The sequence below is a fragment of the Macaca thibetana genome, chromosome 9 (genome assembly GCF_024542745.1).
Source record: "Macaca thibetana thibetana isolate TM-01 chromosome 9, ASM2454274v1, whole genome shotgun sequence".
Lineage (NCBI taxonomy): Eukaryota > Metazoa > Chordata > Mammalia > Primates > Cercopithecidae > Macaca > Macaca thibetana.
In genome coordinates this window covers 105,655,686-105,679,966 of record NC_065586.1, presented here as the reverse complement: position 1 = coordinate 105,679,966, position 24,281 = coordinate 105,655,686, and the positions used below count along the sequence as shown (strand labels likewise).

The 24,281-nt window shown below is 37.3% G+C and overlaps 1 pseudogene; it reads right to left on the bottom strand.

The window, feature by feature from the left end:
• Positions 1 to 503: 503 nt before the first annotated feature.
• On the bottom strand, positions 504 to 1,353 carry LOC126962277 (prohibitin-2-like; annotated as a pseudogene).
• Positions 1,354 to 24,281: the final 22,928 nt, after the last annotated feature.

The window sequence follows — 24,281 nt, the reverse complement described above, 5'->3', positions numbered from 1 at the left end:
TTGGGTTAAAAAGACCAGTCTTCGAGCTCTGAAATTCTTTCTTCTGCTTGGTCCAGTCCATTGATAAAGCTTTCAGTTGTATTTTGACATTCCTTAAGTGAGTTTTTCCAATTCCAGATTGATTCTCTTTTAAGATGTTTATCTATTTCCTGGATTGCTTTAGAAGTTTGTTTGTGTTGTTTTTATTTAAGTAATAAACATTTATTGAGAATTTTTAGGTGAGTGGTTATCTCCTCCCATTCTTGAGGGAGGAACCAACACTGTAGGAAATCATTGAGAAATCACACACTGTCACAACACCCCTGGCCAACAAAGGGAGGAGAACAGTAATTCCATAGAAAAAGGGCTGGTGTTTAGCCTTTCTTTATTCAGGAGGAGTTGGGAGGATAGCTGCAGGTATAAGAAACTTTCACATGATACTGGGGCAGGGTGGGGCTGTGCTGGGTTCCTAACTGGCTTCTCAAAAAGCAGATTCACTTTCTCTTTGGGGGTAAAATTCTTGGTTACCAGGCTAATTTCTTACCCTTAATGAGAATGCCATTACTTCCCCAGGTGAAAGTCTCGTCCTGTAGGTTTGGCACAAGATTGTCATCAGTGAAACAGATATGATTCTGTTATGTGATTGTCTTAGAGATGTTCTGGGCTGCCTAATCTTGTTAATTTTGATGTAGCCAGGGTTCTTGCTCAGTGCTTCTCCAAGCATCTTAGCAGCCTCGGCTTCATACTTGGCCTGGGCAATCTTTTGCTGGTGTTCTAGTTTTGCTTTTTCTACCAAGAACTGGGCCTGCTAGGCCTCCTCCTGGACCACTTGTTTGGCCTCTGCAGTAGCTGTGTACTCTCAGCTAAAGCTCATCTCTGTGTTGGCTACATCATCCAAGACAAGACTGAAGTCCTTGGCCCTCTCTGGCAGCTCCCAGGGATGAATCAACAGGGATACCTGGGCCCACTGGGTAATCAGCTATGAGGCATTGAACTTACCACACTCTTGAGCACTTTTTTGACAATGGATGGCAACACTCATTCTTTATTGTCTAGCCCTAGGTGATTGTGCATGCTGGGAAACTCCTGAATGTTGGGTTGAGACACCACTCACAGGGATATGTTCACCACCTGCAGGTCTTTTGAGCCTGTTAGGGAGGAAATTTTTCAAGGTCTGGCCAGAATGTCATCCTTAATGGGTTACTAAGACCAGGGGATCCTGAAATGAAGGCTTCGGCCAAGATAGTGTCCTGCTGCATGCCACCGATATGATTGAAGAAGATGGTTGTGTTTGCCTTCCATGGTGAACGTGGATTTCTGGACACCACAGGCTACAGTGCTAGCCCCTAGCAACAGCGTCAGTGCCATAACCATGTCCTAGGAGTCAGTATGCAGCCATTCCTCTAAGTCCTTCAAGTTCTGGACCATGTCTGATTCTGAGGCTGTTGCACCAAAGGTCAGAAGGGAGTGCCAGCCCATCACTGCCCAACTCCAGTTTAGGGATTGTACCCTTCGCGTGAGGGTTCAGGTCAGTAATTCTGGCAGGAGAATGGTGTATTGATTTTCAGCCTTGCCTTGGATTTCAGTGAGCTTCCTTGCAATCCATGCTTTACATTCTTTATCTGTCATTTCCGTGTTTCCATTTTGGCTATGGACCATTGCTGGAGAGCTATTGTAATCATTTGATAGTATCACTACTTTCAGATTTTTCATGGTGCTAGAATTCTTGCTCTGGTTCCTTCTCATCTGGAGCTGCTAGCACTTCTAATTTTTGTAATTATTTTCATGCAGGTAGGATTTTTTTCTTTTTTTTTTTTCTGTCCTTTTATCAGCTGGACACTACCATGAGGGCTGTTTGTCAGTGTTTTCTTCTCTGGGATCTGGGTTATTCTTTAAGATTCTGGTAGATTACCATTTGCTTCTTGAATTAAAGCTCACAGACTTGATCTTTATATACTATCTTGCTCAGCAAGTGGCTGAGGCATGCTGAATGCCTCTAATCTACCAATATTGGGAAACAACAAACTACTTCTTGTGTTCTATGGTTTGTTAGAGAAGGATCTCAGTGACCTGTGAGTCAGTATCAATGACTTCCAAGTTAGAAAATTAAACTATTCTTTCCTCCAGTCATCCTTTAAAAAGCATTTTGCCCCTTTAAACTGGCGTCCCGATTTTAGACAACACCCCACAGAAAATTTTTAAAAATTCAGCTCTCATTCATCTTGTAAAGGTAAGAAAGGTGGTGGATGGGGAGGGAAAGAGAAGACAGGGAGAGGGAGAGAGGGAGAGGGAGAGAGAGGGAGAGGAAGAGAGAGAGAGGGAGAGAAAGGGGAGAGAGAGAGAGAGAGAGAGAGAGAGAGAGAGAGAGACTGAATGACTGACTTGTAAATGATCTTGCTAAACTACATGCCCAGTGTTGCAGAAAAAAACTAGAGTACTTCTTTCCCCAAGAGTCAATGGACAACAGAGGGATTGCTTTAAAAGACTTTGTAATGTGTCTTTTTTTTTTTTTTTTTTGAGACAGAGTCTCACTCTGTTGCCCAGGCTGGAGTGCAGTGGCGCAATCTTGGCTCACTGCAAGCTCCTCCTCCTGGGTTGATGCCATTCTCCTGTCTCAGCCTCCTGAGTAGCTAGGATTACAGGCGCCTGCCACCATGCCCAGCTAATTTTTTTGTATTTTTAGTAGAGATGGGTTTTCACCATGTTAGCCAGGATGGTCTTGATCTCCTGACCTCACGATCTGCCCGCCTCGGCCTCCCAAACTGCTGGGATTACAGGCGTGATTTGAGTTTGTTTTGATGACTAATTTGTCTTCTAATTCTATTCAACTTCTATGAAAACAGGAGGAAAATAAAAAGAAAATATTTAAACCTGGGTATGTTTTAGTTGGAGTACTTGCAGCTTTCAAAATTCCAGAGTAAAATTGTGACATTTCAGATTTTCACTGCTTAGGGCACAGACAAAATGGAGGAAAGCAAACCAACAAAAAAACCCAGGGGTTGACTTTTATTCTGAGAAGCTGTTAACCCCACATGTTGAATTTTACAGTTGCCAATCTCCCCAGTCTTCCAACCATCAAAAGACCTATTTACAACCATCAAAAGACCTATTTACAACCAAAAGGAATATTTAACATCTTTTATTAATTTGCTTTCTATCTAGGGCTCAGCACAATGCATGCTGGAGGCTCATGTGCTGATTCATGGCGGAAGGGAAGAGGCTTTATTTCATACAAAGAAATTGACCAGGCTGAAGGCTGTGTCCTTTACACAGCTAGTATTCTACTCTACTGTGTCCAACTCAATGAACTGCTGGCATTCTAATTATTTGGGCCTGAAGATTTGGCCACTTAGGTTAAATTTCAGACAGGATTTCTTTTAAATGGAGTAGATGGTCAGACATTTGAATATGGCAGCAGAAGACTAGGAAGCAGAGCACCCTAATTTCGGTGGGCAGAGGGGTATGGCTCCATGTAATTGGTCCACTTATAACAAGATGCCAGTGATTAGTTGGTAAGTACTAGAACAATATTCAGAGGAGAATTCTGAGGGCATATCCAAGAAGGTCACTTCAGGATCTGGCTGTAGTATCAATAGGTAACCTTGGTTCAGGGCAAGCAAGCAAAAAGGCTAATGTCCAGTGATAAAGACTAAGTAATCTAGCAGAAAGCTGGAGTTGAGAAGGACACTTGGGTGTCTAGAGTTCTAGATTCTAGATTTCAATGTGGGCACACCTGATGCCAAATCTATGGTTGTGAGATCCATTCCATACTCTATGACCTGCTGGGCTAAAACTGTTGAAACAAAGTACTGTGTAGTTCAGGACTGAGTGAGGAATAAGCTGGACAGATCCTGGGGGGTAGAAAGCCCAAGGAATTCCAGATAGAGTGACTTGGGCAGCTACAGGCTGAAGCAGTGTTCTCCCTGACTAAATACTTTGAGATGGTAAAGGAATGTCAACTAAGCTACCCCTAACCCCATGCCATAATTATAAGGTGCTTATGCTCTGTCAGACACATGGATTTTCTGACTTGATCCACCCCTACTCCACACAACATCCTCAGCCATATGTGCTATTGTTACTATGATGAGGAAACTGAGACTTAGAGAAGGGAGATGATGGGTCTAGGATGCCACAGCTAGAAAATGACAGAAAATGCTTCAATGTTCAAAGTCGAGCAGTTTGACTCCAGAAAGTATACACCTAACTGCTATGCATACTCCCTCCTATTTACTGGGACAACCTTAGTGAGCACAGAGCAAAAAGTTGCCCATCTCTCTGGTGCTGATGAAGATCCACCCCTCTCACCACCTATTATTTCAAACTAGGCGTTTTCTTTAAAAGGAAAACAGCTTTATTGAAAGATCATTCATATAACATTCAATTCATCCATTTAAAGTGTACGATTCAATAGTTTCTAGGATAGATATGCACAGATATGTGAAAGCATCACCACAGTCAATTTTAGAGCATTTTGATTACTTCAAAAAGAAACTCTCATCTTTTAGCTATATCTCCCAATCCCCATCTAATTCTTCACCCTTAGCCTTAAGCAACAATGAATTCACATTTTATATCTATAAATTGGCTTGTTCTAGACCCTCATATGAATTGAATCATACAATATGTACACATTTGTGACTTTTTTTTAACTTAGTATGTTTTGAGGTCTCATTTAAGTGGTAGCATGTATCAGTACTTTATTCTTTTTGATAACTGAATACTAATTTATTGTAGAAATATATCACATTTTGTTTCTGTTTGGGTTGTTTCCACGTTTTGGCTATCATAAGTAATGCTACGATATATATTTTTGTACAAGTTTTTGTGTGAACATGAACAAAACATTTTGTTTCTCTTAGAAGAGAAGTGAAAACACCTAAGAGTAGAAAATGCTTTGTCAGATGGTAACTCTAGGTTTAATTGTCTGATGCATGGCCAGACTGTTTCACAGTGGCTGCACCATTTTACATTCCCATCATCAATGCATGAGGTTCCAATTTTTCCACATCCTCACCAACACTTATCTGTCTTCTTGATCCTAGCCATCCTAGTGGGTGTGAAGTGATACCTCATGGTGTTGATGTGCATTTCCCTGATGACTAATAGTGTTGAACATATTTTCATTCATGTGCTTAGTAGCCATCTGGAGAAATGGATATTCAGATCATTTAAAAAATTGATCTGAATAAACATTTCTGTCATTTTATTAAGCTTAATATAGTATTGATACAAGTCCCTTAGATATATAATTTGTAGATGTTTTCTTCCATTTGGTGGGTTGCCTTTTTATTTTACTGATGGTGTCCTTTGCAGCACAAAAGTTTTTAATTTTGATGAAATCTCACTTATTTTTTCTTTTGTTGCTTATGACTTCTATTTCGTATCTAAGAATACTTTGCCAAATCCAAGTCATGATTTGTTCCTATGTTATCTTCTAATTTTGTAGTTTTAGCTCCTACATTTAGGTCATTGATCCATATTGTTTAAATCTCTATATACAGGGCATGTTACTTTTCCTGAGTTCTAAGAGAGTCCCTAAGTTTTTATAAATAGCAAATACTACCCACAGGCAGCAGTTCATGCCTGTAATTCCAGCACTTTGGAAGGCCAAGGCAGGAGGATTTCTTGAGCCTATGCATTTGAGACCAGCCTGGGCAACATAGTGAGACTTTGTCTCTACAAAGCATAAGCAAAATTAGCCAGTGTGGTGTCATGTGCCTGTGGTCCCAGCTACTTGTGGGGCTGAAGTGGGAGGATCGCCTGGGCCCAGGAAATTGAGGCTGCAGTGAGTCATGATCACGCCACCAAACTCCAAATATAGCAGACACTATATTTTCCTTTGAACACTAGACCAATTTATAAGATGATGATTTCTCATATACTGGAGTTTGGTTAGGATCTCAAGAAAAAGACAAGTAATAAAGCCAAGGTGGGCATATCACCTGAGGTCAGGAGTTTGAGACCAGCCTGGCCAACATAGTGAAACTCCATCTCTACTAAATACAAAAATTAGCTGGGCATGGTGGCAGGCACCTGTAATCCCAACTACTCGGGATGCTCAGGCAGGAGAATTGCTTGAACCCGGGAGGCAGAGGTTGCAGTGAGCCGAGATCATGCCACTGCACTCCTGACTGGGTGACAGAGTGAGACTCCATCTCAAAAAAAAAAAAAAAAAAAAAAAAAAGAAAGAAAAGAAAGAAGAGCAGGGCTTTAGCTCTCTATCTTTCACACTATTATTTGTGTTTATTTTGAAATACACTTGCAACCACTTGACTACTGAATTCAGCATAATGGAGGTATATAACATGGTGAAGAGCTATAATTGTGTTTTCTGTAATGTACAGTTTGAGATACAAGAACATTTTAAAATTTTATTATGAGATTTTATTTATTATTTTTCAAACAAATTAGAGTTTGATAAAATATTTAGAAAGAGCTGGATAACTAACCCAGCACACCATGCACCTAAAGTGAATTCGACTCAAATAAATACAGTATTTTTTTTTGACAAATGACCTCTGCCTGCAAGATTTATCAAATTAATGTGGAACAGCTCTACAGGAGCAAGGTAGTAGTCCCGTTTCACAATTTTTTGGACTTTTCACTGTAGGCTGAGGGAAGTATGGAGAGGAATATATTTCATTTCCAAGGGGAGGTTAAGGAAAAAAATGAGTTTGTTTTAGGTTGACAGTGTATGACTCAAAAACTGAAGCTAAAAAATGTAAAAGGCAATAAAAACAAAAATTTTACTTGAAACTACGATTGTGGAAATTAACTCTGGCTAGTGAAGAACTAAAATAATCCTTTAGAGTTAACTGAGTTTGTTCAACCATAAACCATAAAATGACTTCTCATATCATAAACTAATTACAAAAGGGCCAGAGTCATCTTGGAGTTTTAAGGGGATCTCCACAGATTAACTGATTTAGGTGGGATTTGGAAATATGAAATATTATTACTAAAATCTATACTGAGTAATGTACCTGAAAATCACAAACAAGTGATATTTAAGTGGTAAAATGTATATTCAGTGCTGGAGTAGATACAGGTGGAAAGGGAGAAATAATGGTCAATGGTGATATCTGGGTTTCTAGATTGCAGTGCCGTTCCTCAAGATATGGGAGAGGACCTGTGCCATGGGCTGAATGTTTTTGTCCCTCCAAAATTCATGTGTTGAAAACGTAATCACCAATGTGATCATACTAGGAGATAGGGCCTTTGGGAGGTGATTAGATTATGGTAGAGGAGACCTCATGAATGGAATTAGTGCCCTTTAAAATGAGACCCAAGAGCGCTGCCTTTTCCCCTTCACCATGTGAGGAAAAAGCAAGAAAGCATCTTCTGTGAACCAGCAAGGGGGCCCTCACCAGACACCAAACCTGCCAGCACCTTGGTGTTAGACTTCCCAGCATCCAGAACTGTAAGAAATAAAATTCTGTTATTTATAAGGTATCCAGTTTGTTTATTTGTTATAGCAGCCTGAACAGACTGAGAAAACCCGTTTGGGGAGAAATGACCATGAGTTTACTGGAATTTATTGGATTTGATATGAATTTTAAACATTGAAGAAGAAATATGTGGAGAACCTGTATATCTGGAACTCAGAAGAGGATTTTTTAGCTGGGAATATGTCTTGGAGTCCCATCACGAACATAAAATTACCTATGGAAAAATATAAACCAAAAACAGGGTCTGCATTTAAGCCTTCATATTTTTAAAATATTTAAAGCCAGATAGAAAAGTAAGAGCTAAAAAAGAAGATTTAGAAGGAGTGGCCAGCAAGGTAGAAGAAAAACCATGAGAGAGTGGGAAAAAAGAAGTCAAGGTTAAATGTTACTGAGAGGCCAAGTAAAATGAGGTCTTAGAAGTGCCCACAAAATGCAAGGGAAGGTCACTGTTGATCTTAGTGAGAGCCATGTTGATGAAACAGAGCATGTTGAAGACATGCTGGAGCGATTAAGAAGTGGAGATGGTAAAGTCTGTAATTTGCTCCAACTGAATGGCAATACCATTACATAAGATGGTAAAAAGGTCCAGATTGGGTCCTCATTTGAGATGATTGGTTTGAAGAAAATAAGACAGAGCAATAGCTGGAGGAGAATATTTGATTCAACTAAGTTATTTTGATTTTTTTATTTGAAATATGGAAGCAATTTTAGCACGTTCAAAAGCTCATGGGAAATGTGAGGTAGAGAAAGAAATTAAAGACATAGGCAAGGGGATTATTAATAGGTTAAGAAACAAGCAGTTATGGGATTCAGAGTACAGGTAGGAGAATATGTATTTCATAGTGGGAACAGCTCCTCCATGTAATGGGTGGGATGGGGGATAGAATGAAATAGGGGATGAAACGGGAGGAGAGATAGAAAGGAGGATGAAATGTGTAGGTTTACAAATATGGTGGTGGGTGGGAGTTCTAAATAGAAAACTAGGTTTAAGTGGCTGGGCCTTTTGATGGCGTGTTGAAGGCTCACTGATCATACATTTACAATACTTCTGAGCTGCCTGGTTGGATCATTTTCCTCAGCAGTGCTCAACAATTTGAGTGCAGACAGAGGGAAGACAGAGAAAGAAGTTCAACTAGGAGGGAGTATGGCATGACATTCAAGAGAATCCAAAAATTAATATTTTTGCCTCCAATACCACAAACTGTATCTTAATCTAGCATTATGTTAAGGGTGCTATAGGAATAAACTTTTCAGGGTTTATAATTTGTTGTCATTTTAAACCAGGTTTTGTCAAATCTGGTATTTCTAAGAGGCCCTGATAGTCCCTGTAGACTAGCATAGACATGTTGACTGATTCTGTTATATAGAAAGAGTATTGTGATATCATTGTTAATAATCATAGGCACTATCTTCAATTGATAGCTTATTCTGTGCCAGACTTTGTTGGATCATTATAGATTTTTCCTTAACTCTCCCAATGACAACATTATGATTATCTCTAACTGAATTCAAGACATTTTTAAATAAATCAAATGATTTTTCATGATAATGTATCAAAATGGTAGCAATGGAATGCATCCAGGTGCATGTGACACCATGTTCAAAATGCAAAGAGGGCATTAGATCACCAAAACTCTACACACAGGAAATAAACTGAGAAAGCTATTCAGCTGAAATGAAAGGAAAAATAACTCAAAGGATGAAATCAGGAGCACAGAGGGTAGAGCCAAAGTCATGGAGATAGCAACAGATGCAAGTGGGGCGATGGATAGGGCTATCTTCTGGCTTGATGGAGAAGTGTGTTGTTTCCACCAATAATATAAGTGGAACTCCTGGCTGACAGATTAATTTCTCTCTACTTGCTAAAAGAAATAAAAGTACTTCTTACACTCTGTAACCATGTCTGGATGATACATAAGTCCAACAAAAAATGGGTCTTTCCCACCTGGTTATCCCCCAACCTGAAATACTCTTTCTTCTTCTTATAGAATCAATGCAAACACGACCTCCTCTCACACCCCTTTTCTGATTCTTTCAGGTAGAATCAGTTTCTCCCTCCTCTGTGCTTTCTTGAAACTTTGTACAGAGTTTTATTGTTGTACTAACCACATTATTGTAAAATTATACATACACGTATTTGTTTCTCCCTTCTTCTCCTTAAGAAAGAATGCATTCTTCCTAAGGTTTCATTTTACTCACCCAAAACTGAGTCTCTTTTGTTCACTTCATGCCTGGCATCAAGCATGGTGCCTGGACATGGTCATAGTTTGATGTTTATGAAATGAATGTTCACAGTTAACTGCATTGACTCTGAAGACAGACAGGCCCCTAAGAAGAGAATATGTTGAGGCCTTTCTCCACCAAGACACCAAATATTTTTCTAGGCATTGTTCAAGTTGTTTCAGAGTTCAAGTCATGTACAAAAAGAATACCCAATCACTTAGCAAGAATGATAAAGAACCCAAAGAAAAATTCTGAAGCTTTGTCTTTTCACCTTATGATAAATGTAACTGAAAAGACAGTTTAAAAATAGTCCAGAATTCAAAATACCATCTTTTCAGGCAAGCAAATGCTGAGGGAATTTGTTAACACCAGACCTGCCTTACAAGAGCTCCTGAAAAAAGCAGTAAATAAGGAAAGACTCTTAGCAGTCATTGTGATAACACACTCAAGAACACAGACCAATGACACTATAAAGCAACCACACAAATCTGCATAATAACCAGCTAACAATGTGATGACAGGACCAAATTCACACATATCAATACTAACCTTGAATGTAAACAGGCCAAATGCCCCCCATTTAAAGGGCACAGAGTGGCAAGCTGGATAAAAAAGCAAGACCCAATGGTATGCTGTCTTCAAAAGACCCATCTCACATGCAATAACATCCATGGGCTTAAAATAAAAGGATGAAGAAAAATCTATGAAGCAAATGGAAAACAGAAAAAAAGCAGGGGTTGCAATCCTAATTTCAGACAAAACAGACTTTAAACCAACAAATACAAAAAATAAAAATAAAAATAAAGATGAAGGGCATTACATATTGGTAAAGAGTTCAATTCAATAAGAAGATCTAACAATACTAAATAAATATGCACTCAACACAGGAGTACCCAGATTCATAAATCAAGTTCTTAGAGATCTCTAAAGAAACTTAGATTCCCACAAAATAACAGCAGGAGACTTCAACACACAACTGTATTATATCATCAAGGCAGAAAATTAATGAAGATATTCAGGACCCAAACTCAACACTGGACCAAATGGACATAATAGACATCTGCAGAATTCTCCAGGCCAAAACAACAGAATATACATTCTTCTCATTGCCACATAGCACATACTCTAAAATCAATCACACAATTGGACACAAAACAATCCTCAGAAAATCAGAAAAAAAAAAATAAGAAAATCATACCAACCACATGCTCAGACTACAATGAAATAAAAATAGAATTCAATATGAAGTAAATCACTCAGAATGATACAATTTCATGGAAATTAAATGACCTGCACTTGATTGACTTTGGGGTAAATAATAACATTAAGGCAGAAGTTGAGTTCTTTGAAACAAATGAGAACAAATATATAACATACCAGAATCTCTGAGAAACAGCTAAGGCAGTGTTAAGAAGGAAATTTACAGCTGTAAACCCCCATATCTAAAAGTTAGAAAGATCTCAAATTAACACTCTAACATCACAAGTAGAAGAACTAGAGAAGCAAGAGCAAACCAACCCCAGAGCTCCCAGAAGATAAGAAATAATCAAAATCAGAGCTGAATTGAAAGAGACTGAGACATTAAAAACCATGGAAAAGATTAATGAATCCAGGAATTGGCTATTTGAAAAAATTAATAATATAGATAGACTGCTAGCTAGACTAATAAAGAAGAAAAGAGAGATCATCCAAATAAACACAATTAAAAATGACAAAGGGGATATCACTACAGACCCTACAGAAATACCTATAACCATCAAAGACTACTACAAACACCAGTATACACACAAATTAGAAAATGTAGAAGAAACAGATAAACTCCTGGACATATACATCTTCCTAAGACTGAATCGAAAAGAAACTGAATCCCTGAATAGACCAATAATGAGTTCCAAAATTGAATTGGTAATAAATAGCCTGCTAATAAAAAATCCCACAAAAAACAACATCCCAGGACCAGATGGATTCACAGCTGAATTCTAACAGACATACAAAGAATAGCTGGTCCCATTCCTGCTGAAACTATTCCAAAAAATTGAGGAGGAGGGACTCCTCAACTCATTCTATGAAGCCAGCATCATTCTGATACCAAAACCTAGCACAGACACAACTAAACAAACACAAAACTAAGCATCAAAATCCTTGATGAACGTAGATGCAAAAATCCTCATCAAAGTACTAGCAAACTGAATAGAACAGCACATTAAAAATCAAATTAATAATGATCAAGTAGGCTTTATTCTTGGAATGCAAGTTTGGTTCAACATATACAAACTAATAAATGTGATTTGTCACATAAACAGAACTCAGGAGAAAAACCACATGATTGTCTCAATAGATGCAGAAAAGGCTTTTGATGAAATTCAACATTCCATCACAAAACCCTCAGAAACCTAGGCATCAAAGGAATATAGTTCAAAATAAGAAGAAACAGCTATGACAAACCCAGAGCTAACATCATACCAAATGGGCAAAAGCTGGAAGCCCTGCCCTTGAAAACAAGCATAAGACAAGGTTGCCTTGTCTCATCACTCCTATTCAACAAAGTATTGGAAGTAGGGGCCAAATCAATCAGGCAATAGAAAGAAATAAAAGGCATCCAAATAGAAAAAGAGGAAGTGAAACTACCCCTGCTTACAGATGACATAATTCTATATTTAGAAAGCTCCATAGCCTCTGTCCAAAAGCTACTTGAGTTGATAAACAACTTCAGCAAGGTTTTAGGATACAAAGTACATGTAAAAAATCAGTTGCATTCCTGTACACCAACGACATCCAAGCTTAGAGACAAATCAAGAGTACACTTCCATTTACAATTGCCACAGAAAGAAAATACCTAGGAATATATCTAACCAGGGATGTGAAAGATCTCTACAATGAGAATTACAAAACACTGCTCAAAGAAATCAGAGTCAACACAAACAAATAAAAAATATTACACGCTTATGAATAGGAAGAATCCAATATCATTAAAATGTCCATACTACCCAAGGTAATTTACAGATTCAATGTTATTCCTATCAAACTATCAATGACATTCTTCACAGAACTAAAAAAAACTATTTTAAAATTCATATGGAACCAAAAAAGAGCTCAAATAGCCAAGGCAATTCTAAGTACAAAGAACAAACCTGGAGGCCTCACATTACCTGACTTCAAACCAAACTGCAAGACTACAATAACCAAATCAGCATTGTACTGGTACAAAGACAGACACATAGATCAATGCAATAGCATAGAGATGCCAGAAGGAAAGCTGCATACCTACAACCATCTGTTTCCTTGACAGAGCTGGCAAAACAAGTAATAGGGAAGAGACTCTCTATTCAGTAAACGGTGCTGGGATAACTGGCTAGTTATTTACAGACAATTGAAACTGGACCTCCTCCTTATAGCATATGCAAAAATCAACTCAAAATGGAGGAAAGACTTAAATGTAAAACCTAAAACTGTAAAAATTCTGGAAGATAATCTAGGAAATGCCATTCTAGACATAGGAACTGGCAAAGATTTCATGGCAAAGATGTCAAAAGCAATTGCAACAAAAGCAATTGCAACGAAAGCAAAAATTGATAAACGGGATCTAATTAAACTAAAGAGCTTTTGCACAACAAAAGTAACCATCAATAGAGTAAACAGAGAGCCTACAGAATGAGAGAAAATATTAGCAAACCATACTTCTGAAGAAGGTCTAATATCCAGAATCTATAAGAATCTTAAACAGATTTACAAGAACAAAAACCAAACAACCCCATTACAAGGCAGGCAAAGGACATGAACAAATACTTTTCAAAAGAAGACATACATGCACCCAAAAAGAATAAGAAAAAATGTTCAACATCACTAATCATTAGAAAAATTCAAATCAAAACCACAATGAGATACCATCTCACACCAGTCAGAATGGCTATTACTAAAAAGTAAAAATACCACAGATGCTGGTGAGGTTGTGGAGAAAAGGAAACACTTATACACTGCTGGTGGGAGTGTAAATTACTTCAGCCATTGTGGAAAGCAGTGTGGTGATTCCACAAAGAAGTAAAAACAGAATTATCATTTTTATTAGTCTGTTTTCACACGGCTGATAAAGACATACCAAGACTGGGCAATCTACAATAGAAAGAGATTTAATGGACTGACAGTTCCACGTGGCTGGGGAGGCCTCACAATCATGGCAGAAGGTGAAGGGGACTTCTCATCTGGTGGCAGACAAGAGAAGAGGGGTTAAATTACATACCTAAGATCATACAACTGTAAATAGCATCTGGATTTAATCTTAGACATAAGATCTGCCTCTCACAGTTTCCATATGTTTCTAATGTTTATCAGAACCCGAAGAATTGACAAAACTGGAACCAGAATGTAATGGAAAGACTTCATGGTAGAGGTAATACTCAGACAAAATTTGACAGAAGAGTGAAAGTTTACCAAGCACAGCACAGTAGATACCCATAATATTTTCCAATTAATGATCAGTTGAATTATTAATTAAGCTATCTTCAGCAAGCATGGGGTTTTTAAAGACTCTGAGTTAGTTATGACTGTTGGTTATAAGACTCATAAATGCAAGTCAAACTGAATTGAAGAACAAAAAGAGGTAGGAGTTATTTATTAGCTCACAGTCATGGTAAGATTCACAGACTATAACAATGTGAAGAACAAAAGCTCCCTGTCTCTGCTTTGTTTCCTTCTGTGATGGCTTCATTCCTAGTAAGACTCCTTCCACATTTGTGGAAAACTGACCACCAGGTACCCCAGGGTCTCACACTGTAAGAGTAGCTATCCAGGAAATAGAACTCTGTGGCTGGAGCAATGCTAGGCAATCCCTGTATTATTTCCTCTTTCAGGATGAGGAGTTGGGTTGTGGCCAAATGGTTGAGTTCTGGCCAAGAAAAGATGAGTAAGAGGGATTAAAGCCACTTCAAAACCACTTTCATAAACCACTCTTGATGCCTTCTAGCTCTCTCTCTTCCCTTTATCATGATGTCTTCAAGGCCCCATGATTCAGATGGAGAAGCTACAACATAGTAAAGTGGAGGCCAACCAGAATTGGACATTTTGTGAACCCAAAAAATAAAGTTTATTGTTGGGAACCGGCCCCCAAATCTGGCCATAAACAGGCCCCAAACTGGCCACAAACAAAATCTCTGCAGCACTGTGACATGTTCCTGATGGCTATGACACCCACGCGGAAGGTTGTTTGTTTACTAGAATGAGGGCAAGGAACACCTGGCCTCCAGGGTGGAAAACCTAAGGTGTTCCTGAACCACAAACAATAACATGAGCGATCTGTGTCTTAAGGACATTTTCCTGCTGCAGATAACTAGCCAGAGCCCATTCCTTTGTTTCCCATTTTAGTTAATCTATGATCTATAGAAACAATGCTTATCACTGGCTTGCTGTCAATAAATATGTGGGTAAAACTCTGTTCGTGGCTCTCAGCTCTGAAGGCTGTCAGCCCCCTGATTCCCACTCCATACTCAATATTTCTCTGTGTGTGTCTTTAATTCCTCTCGCGCTGCTGGGTTAGGGTCTCCATGACCGAGCTGGTCTCGGCAGTTTATTATCTTAAACCACTGAGATGTGAGATTTTCTTTGTTTCTTCAGCATGGTCTAGCCTATGTAGATTAATATAAACACAATTTTCCCAATTTTCCAAGGACTAAATCTCTACTAATTTGGACTTTCGCCCAACTTTGCAATAGCTCCAGCAAAGCTAATCAAATATTAGGAGAGGTCATTCCCCATATGGTCTGAAATGGGAAAAATAAAATTGCCCTACATTCTTCCATGGCCGTTACTGATCTTTTGAGAGATGAATTACTATATATCGTGCCCAATTTCCTGGATCATTGATAGAACACATGCTCACAAGTCTACCAAGAGCTACAAGAATTGTCATTCTGAAAAAAGAAGTTTGGTCACTTTTGTCAACACAAATTTGTTGGACATTTGTTAGTCCAGTTATCAAGTATTTTATGAACCTAAAAAATTTTCTTTTACTCACAATATTTTCATGTCTGGGAATTTATGCTACTCAATTTAGTGTGTTTGTTCAAATATAGAAGGGCTTTATGTAAATTCCTTATTTTTCAGTAACACTGCAATCTGGCTTTGTTTCTTTATTAAATATTAATACATTTATCTTGGGGAAAAATTAATTTTTTTCTTTGCAAATCCTACAGAATTGAAAAGTTAAACTCCAGAGATTATGATTCGTATTGTACTTGGGCAATCTCATCTATAATAATCCAATGCTGGGACCAATTTTTATTACAGAAAATCTTTCTTACACTGAAGAAATAGGGCTGGGAATGTTAGCATACTGAGATCATAGGAAAATCCATTCTATTTTTCATACTAAAGTTTTTACAGTACAAACAGAGCAGACATAGGTTTTCTTTCTTTAGTGACATAGGTTTTCTCTACTTATGAATTTCAGATATCTCTGGAATGTTCTATTTCTGCAATTGGACAAAATTTAAAGGCAACTTCTTTCAAGATTATTGGTTTTTTTGGGGGGGCAATTGCATAGTTTTGCACTTCTGGTGTTATGGTGTAGACATTTTACTAGGGCTGGACAGAATTTTACAAAATACACGAGACTCAAAAAAGCAGATTTTTGTGCAGAAATAAATGCCCAGATTAGTAATATAGGTGATAAATTAGTATTGAAAATTTCAAACCCACAGGAATTTGAAAAAAAGAAGGATGCTTGTACCCCCTTCATGTAGTTTTATTACTCTTAACATCTTGCCACAATGGCTCTGTCTGTGTATGTGTATGTATGTGTGTGTATACAAGTACATACACAAATACACACATGTGGATATATATAAGCTTATGATACTTCCCTTTTTCTAAATCTTCCGACAACAGCATGAGGACATCAAATCATTTATCCACTAAATACTTCACTATGCATAACCCAAGAACAAGAATATTTTTCCCCTTAAACAGACTTAATACCATTACCACACTTAGGAAAATAAACATTAACGCAGGAATATCATCAAACACGTAGTCCATACACAAGTTTTTAATATTGTCCCCCAAAAGTCCCTTATAGTTTTACTCACTTACAAAATAAGAATCATTTTAAGATATAGACATAGCATTTACTGTTGTATGTTTTTAGTCTCCTATAATCTAGAACTTTCATTTCCCTTTTGTCTTCATGATACTGGATTTTTTGACAATTCTTGGCTGGGTGTCCTACAAAACATTCCAACTTTGGATTTTTCTTACTGCTAGATCTTGGTTAAATTCAGATCACACATTTCTGGCAAGAATGCCAAAAAGATGATGTGTGCCTCATACTGCCCATATTGGAAGACACAGGATATCAGGGCATTCTACTATTGGCCATGGAACCTTGACCATTTGGTGAAAATGGTAACTGTTGGATTGCTTCATTGTACAATTTTCCCTCTGTAATTTGTTGGTAATCTGTTGGGTGACATTTTGAGATAATGTGAATTCATTGTCCAATGCCTTTTCATCCAGTAGTTTTAATATTTATTGATGATTCTTGCTTGGATCAATCATTATTATAATGGATGTTACAAAATGTGATTTTCTGATTCCATTTTTCCTTCTACTTTTGCTATTAGACATTCCTTTTTAAAAAAGTTTTCATTTGTTTTATCTTTTCATTCTATGCATTATATATATTTATATAGTGTTCATGTTTAATATTATCGTGGACTTATGGATTATTTAAGTCTAGTTGTTCTTATACATTATGATTTTATTTGTGTTGCTTAAATTATTTCAAATTTGTCCAGGGGCACAACTTCAAGCAAACTCTGTATTTACTTGACAGAAAAACAATATTTTAGCACTCACTTGATTTCTGGTCTAACAAAATGCTTAAATTACCCTCCCTGCTCCAGCCACAGAATGAGTCATATACCAAAGAACAAAACAAAACAATAGTTTTATTGAGATGTATCTTTCATATCATATGATTTGCTCATTTAATACATAATTAATTTATTTTGATGTATTTAACATAACAAGTTAATTTTTTAGTTTTGTCTTCCCAAAAAGAGGCTTCTAGCCATCAGCAACACCTGCTATTCTCCTTCAGTCTCCAAGTGGCCATCCCCTCCAAGACAGCTCTAGGCGACTACTAATCTACTTTCTGGTTCTATAGATTTAGTCAGTTTTGGGTATTTCCTATTAATGGATTGATACAATATGTGATCTTTTGTGATTAGCTTCTTTCACTTAGTATAGTTTTCAAAATTTGATCATATTATAGCATTTATTGGTACATCATCACTCCTTTTAACCTAAGTGAGGTTTATATTGACTTAATTCCCAAAAAATATGAGACTATGTTCCTACATAGCTCCATTCTATCTTCTCTTTTTGTAGTATTATTGTTTGCATATTATGTCTATATATGTTATAATAAAAACCTGAGAACAGATTATTATGATTACTTTATATTATCTTATATTTTTAATGAAAATGAGAGAAGAAAGTAGAACAAGCAAATATTTATAGACATTATAACATCAACTTTCTTTACTCTTTCTGCTTGTCATTTCTTTCTGTGAATTTGTGTCACCATCTAATGAACATTTCCCTCTTCTACACTTGTTTCTATCCACAGTTTTGTGCTTTTATTGTCAAAGATATTACATATCTAAATGTTATTGGGCTCAGCAATGTAATTATGTACATACCGTTTTATAGGTGGAATGCATTTTTCCAATCTGTCCTTGCTTTGGTCAGTTGGAAGTTAGCAGGAGTATCTCAAGCAGTAGCTTCAGTCATGCTTGCACAACTGCTGTTCCTCTTATATACTTCTTTCATCACCATGAAAAAAGCTTCCCTGATAGCTGTTGTCTCCAACCTAGCCCCACAAGTAAATATTGTGTCCAAGACCAGCCTTTTCCTTGTTCTGGAAAAGGTTTTTTGTTGGGACCATACTCTGAGGAGGCAGAATTAAGGGAGATAAGAAATTCTCAATGAATTATTGGGTTAAGAAACCCTTTATCCCTCCTCCTAGTAGAACATCAACAATACCACTTTTTTGGATATTGCAAACTAGTATATTGGATCTTCTCCCTTGTTTACTGTTTCAACCTCTGCAATGGAGACAGTAACATCCAGTACCAGTACTCTTCCCATCTAGCCCCTTGACAGATGTGCTCACTTATAGAAAGCTTTCCCTGAGGGTCATTAGAAACCTTGGATGAGTGCCTGAGAAGTGCCAGTTTTTTCTCTGATTGCTTTTCACTGAGCTTCTTCCACCCACCCACACCCACACTATGTGTAGTGCTCAGAATTTAGCCCAACCAGCACGTGCCTTTCTCTACCACCTGGTCTTTTCCTCTATTCATCACATAAACATTCCAGCAAATATCCCCGTTACACAATTATCTCCATACCACCAAGCCTCAAGTCTGGTTTTTCTTTTGTTAGAGGGGGAGAAAATACTATATTCTGACAAAACACAAGTCTTTTTGCTCTTCAGCTAAATATCAAGTCCTCTTTTTTATTCCTGAAGTCTTTAGCTGTTTGACTTTTTAAAAAATCAGGCTCACAATGAATAAATCCATATTAAAAACAGTGTTTAGGGCCAGGCGCAGTGGCTCACGTCTGTAATCCCAACACTTTGGGAGGCCGAGGTGGGTGAATCATGAGGTCAGGAGTTGGAGACCAGCCTGGCCAACATGGTGAAATCCCTCTACTAAAAATACAAAAAATTAACTGGGTGTGGTGGCGGGTGCCTATAACCCCAGCTACTTGGGAGACTGAGGCAGGAGAATTGCTTGAACCTGGGAGGCAGAGGTTGTAGTGAGTTGAGATCACACCACTGCACTCCAGCCTAGGCAAGGGTACGGGACTCCATCCCAAAAAAAAAAAAAAAAAAAAAAAAAAAAAAAAAAAAAAAGAAAAAGAAAAAAGAAAACAAGCAAATATTTATAGACATTATAACATCTAGCTCTAATTAAAATGTCTAGCTCTAATTAAAACACTTTCATTATCAGCTTTCTCTTTTAACTTCTCTTGCTGTTTACAACAAAAGAAACCACTGCCTTTCATCTGAGGCAGGTTTCTATAAAGGAACAATTTATTTCACTTCTTAACCCAACTCCATGAATTCCACATTTATACAACATGGTTCATCTCAACATATCAGATCATGATATTTTCATGGTTCATCTCAACATATCAAATGATGATATTTTAAGATTCCACTTATCTTAGAGATGACTAAGCCTTGTTAGAATGCACTGAGGATGGCACCAGGAAAATTTCATCTTTCATTTTGACAGTGTGATATAAATTTCTAAGAAAAAGTACAGCACAAATTTATAAATATCTTTAAGAACTAGAACTTAGGGTAAAGCTAATGGGTAATGGAGCTGGAAAGAACAATGAACTTATTACCTATAGGTTGTTTCATCACTAACTCTCCCTAGTTGTTTAAACTGAAGTCTTTATTTTGTCATAATTCGAGAGAATAGCGAATTATAATGTGTCTGGGTTGTCATGTTATTTGAAACATTTCAATAGGTTACTAGCCTAGCATGGTAATTACAGTTACATTTCTAAGGATAACTATGAATAGAAATTCTGAGTTACAAATGTACATATGGTGTTTACTGGCTATTGGTGGTAGCCTCTGTCTAATGCCTTAAAATGTTGTATAGGTTTTTCATTATGGTCACTAGCTATGTGACTTTCGGTAAGTCACTTACACTTGTTAAACAAGAGTTTCCTCATCTGTAGGAATAGACTAATAAGACAATTCAATTGTTATAAGGATGAATTAAGCCTGGCATATATCAGAAATCAATAGCTGTTAGCTAAAATTATTATTATTATCAACATATAAATACTTATTGGGTATCCATTTCATGTCTAACACTAGGCTAGGTTCATTGGTGATTGTCAGAGAAGCAAGAGACATGATTCCGACTTTCAAGGAATTAAACCCTCTGTGAAAAGAACAAGATGAGACCAGGTATATTAGAGCCCAGTGCTCTCTGCAGGGTTTCTAGGAGTTGAGAGCAGGAATAGATCAGTGAGTTGGAGTAGATAAAGTGGAGGATGGAGACCTCTATGGGCCTATCATGAAGCATAAGTTTCTCAAAATCTTAATCCTCCTCGTGAATTTATGAAAGCAAGTTATACTATATACAGCAGAGATGATAGATTTGGGGCTTACTACCAAGACAAGAGAGAAGAGAATATTTAACAGGAGATGGTGATACTTCCAGAGATGCCGTACTGACAGTACTGCATAGGGTCTTTGCAACACAAGTTCAGTCCTTTCCAACTTTGCTACGAGATTTACAGGTAACACTAAATTTTAGAATAACATTACTGGAAACTTTATGGTACATGCATTAAGAGAAGCTGCTATTGTAGTTTTTCCCATGATATGTATGGAAAAGGAAATCTATTGTCATTCTATTAGAGCTATTTTAATACTCTAAGCATATCATTTGTACATTTGATTGTAAGCCATCAATAGGAGCTTTCAAGAATGATTTTTCTCAGCAGAAAGAAGATGCAGAAGTGTTATAGTAATTATGGAAACCTACACCCTATATTTTTCACATGTAAAAGATGCATGCTTTCATAGCGTGTGATAATGGAAATGTAGGCATAACCATCTATTTCTTATTATGAATCACCATTTTTATAAGGAAGATAAATGGAGAATCTTATATAGAGGTATATCTTTAAATAGCTGATTAAAAGCAGTTATGAAATTGCTTTGAAGTCTGGATGCAATTGAAGCTAATTTGGATTTTCTTATCATCCTAAGATTTCAGAAGTGAATGAAAAAGAATAATAGGCCCTGTTACAAACAAATGACTTGATTCACACCTAAAAGCAATGTAGAATTGTTCCCCAGAATAATGTGTATAGGACTTTGTCTAGTGTTGTGGGAAGTGAGGGACCCTAAACAGAGGGACTGGCTGAAGCCATGGCAGAAGAACATAAATTGTGAAGATTTCATGGACATTTATTAGTTCCCCAAATTAATACTTTTATAATTTCTTACGCCTGTCTTTACTGTAATCTCTGAACATAAATTGTGAAGATTTCGTGGACACTGATCACTTCTCCAATCAATACCCTTGTGTTTTCCTATGCCTGTCTTTACTTTAATCTCTTAATCCCATCATCTTCTTCCTAAGCTGAGGAGGATGAGGAGGTTGCCTCAGGACTCTGTAATTGTAGTATCAACCGCACAAGTTGTTTGTAGAGCATGTGTGTTTGAACAATATGAAATCTGAGCATCTTAAAAAAAAAAAAAAAAGAAGAGAACAGGATAACGGCGATGTTCAGGGAACAAGAGAGGTAACTTTGAACTGACCGACGGTGAGCTGGACGGAACAGAACTATATTTCTCCTCTTTCATAAGCAAATAGGAGAAATACTGGTGAATTCTTTTTCCAGCAAGGAACATCCCTGGGAAAGAGAATGCACGCTGAAGGTAGGCTTATAGACGGCCCCTTTTAAGGCGACCCGTCTTTTATGGTTGAAGCTGAAGGGATGAAATAAGCCCCGGTCTCCTGTAGCTCTCCCAGGCTTATTAGGAGGAGGAAAATTCCCACCTAATAAATTTTGGTCAGACAGGTTATCTGCTCTCAAACTGTGTTTCCTGATAAGATGTTATCAACGACAATGCGTGCCCGACACTTCATTAGCAATTTTAATTTCGCCTCAACAGGTGGTCCTGTGATCTTGACCTGCCTCCATTTTTTTTTTGTGATATTTTATTACCTTGTGAAGTATGTGATCTCTGTGACCTACACCCTATTTGTGCACTCCCTCCCCTTTGGAAAATTGCTAATAAAAACTTGCTGGTTTCATGGCTCGGGGAACATCATGGATCCTGCCGACATGTGATGTCTGCCCTGGACACCCAGCTTTAAATTTCTCTCTCTTGTGCTCTTTCCCTTTATTTCTCAACCCAGCCAAGACACTTAGGAAGTAGAAAAGAACCCACGTTAAACATCGGGAGTGGGTTCTCCCAATAGTCTAGACCAGTCAGAAATGAATGTTCAGGAAAATGCACAGATCTACCCGTTTTAGTGTTAGCTTGGAAACAAATTTCGTAACAGTAGTGAAGACTAGCCTTCCAGACGATTAATCTCCCCTAAAGATGGAAAAGAATATAGTATCTTGAGACTATCATAGATGGAGGATGGTTGGCTTTGGAGTATCTAGATATATGTATGTAAGAATCAAAAGTGGACTCTTATCTCACTCAATACACAAAATTTAATTTGAGATGAATCATTGACTTAAACACTAGTGCTAAAAATCATAAGACTTCTAAATACTAGCCGAATATTTTCTATGACTTTAGGATAGAAAAAGATTTATTAGAACACAACAGGCATTCACAAAGGAAAAAACAATAAATTAGATTTCATCAAGATAAAAAAACTTTTGGTCATAAAAAGATCATGAGAGGGCGAACCACATTCTGGATGAGAATATTCGCAAAATATTATATCAGACAAAGAACTTGTTTCATGAAACTATATGGAAAGGCTTTTAATTGTGGAGTGACTCAGTCATGTTTTCATTTTAATATATTACTCTGGTAGCTGTGTTGGATGGGTTTTTAAAAAACAGGATTGGACACAGGTGGAGAGCAGGACACTGTGATTGTCATCCAGGTAAGAGATGACAAGGGCCTAGGATATTAGATACAGTTTCATGTAGAAAATTCTCTGAAGTTTTCAATGTAGTGAGGACCAGGAGAAAATCTAATATGTGTTTTTAATTCCTTCTTATAGACTGGTGTTTGGGGAGCTCGGTATGATTTCCGTTACATGAGGGTTACAGAAAGGTCTTAACTCTTTACAATTGTAAATTTTAGTTTTTGCCCATTATTTCGCCGATTTTTTTCCATAACAGTGTTTTTCTTCTTCCTTCCTTCCATTAGGTCCTTCCATTAGGTCCATTAGGATCTTCCATTAGGTCTTTTTAATATTGTTCCACAGTTTCCCAAGGCTCTGTTTTTTTAATCTCTTTTTCTTCTTTGTTTTTCAGATTGAGTAATTTCTATTGTTCCACCTTAACAGTTTAATAACCAATTTCTCTGTCATCTACATTATTCAATTGAGCCCACTCAGTGAATTTTTATGTCAGATATTATAGTTTTCAGGTTTGAAATTCAAATTTGATTCTTTTTTATAGTTTCTATTTATCTGCAGAGAATGTATACATGCTTCCATCAATTGTAAGCATTTACCTTTATTCCTAGAGCTGATTATAATAGCTGCTTTAAAACCTTTGATAATTTCAACATCTGTAATATCTTGTGTTGGCATCTGTTAATTGTCTCCTCTCTTGAGACTTGGGTACTTTTTGATGTTCTTTTCATTTTAGGTAACTTTGAATTATATCCTGGGTATTTTGAATATTTCATTGTAAGACTCTTGGTGCTGTTAAAGTCCTCTGGAGAATGTTGCTTTAAAAATAATAAGGAAATCAAACCCAGCAATGTTCAATTCATGAGTTCTGTTTAGCTTTTCCTCATGTGAGGATTCCAACATTGGTTCAGTTTTCAAAGCCTTTGCCATCCTGCTTGTGGTCTGTCCCATCATGTGCAACTTGGTGATGAGCCTGGGACTT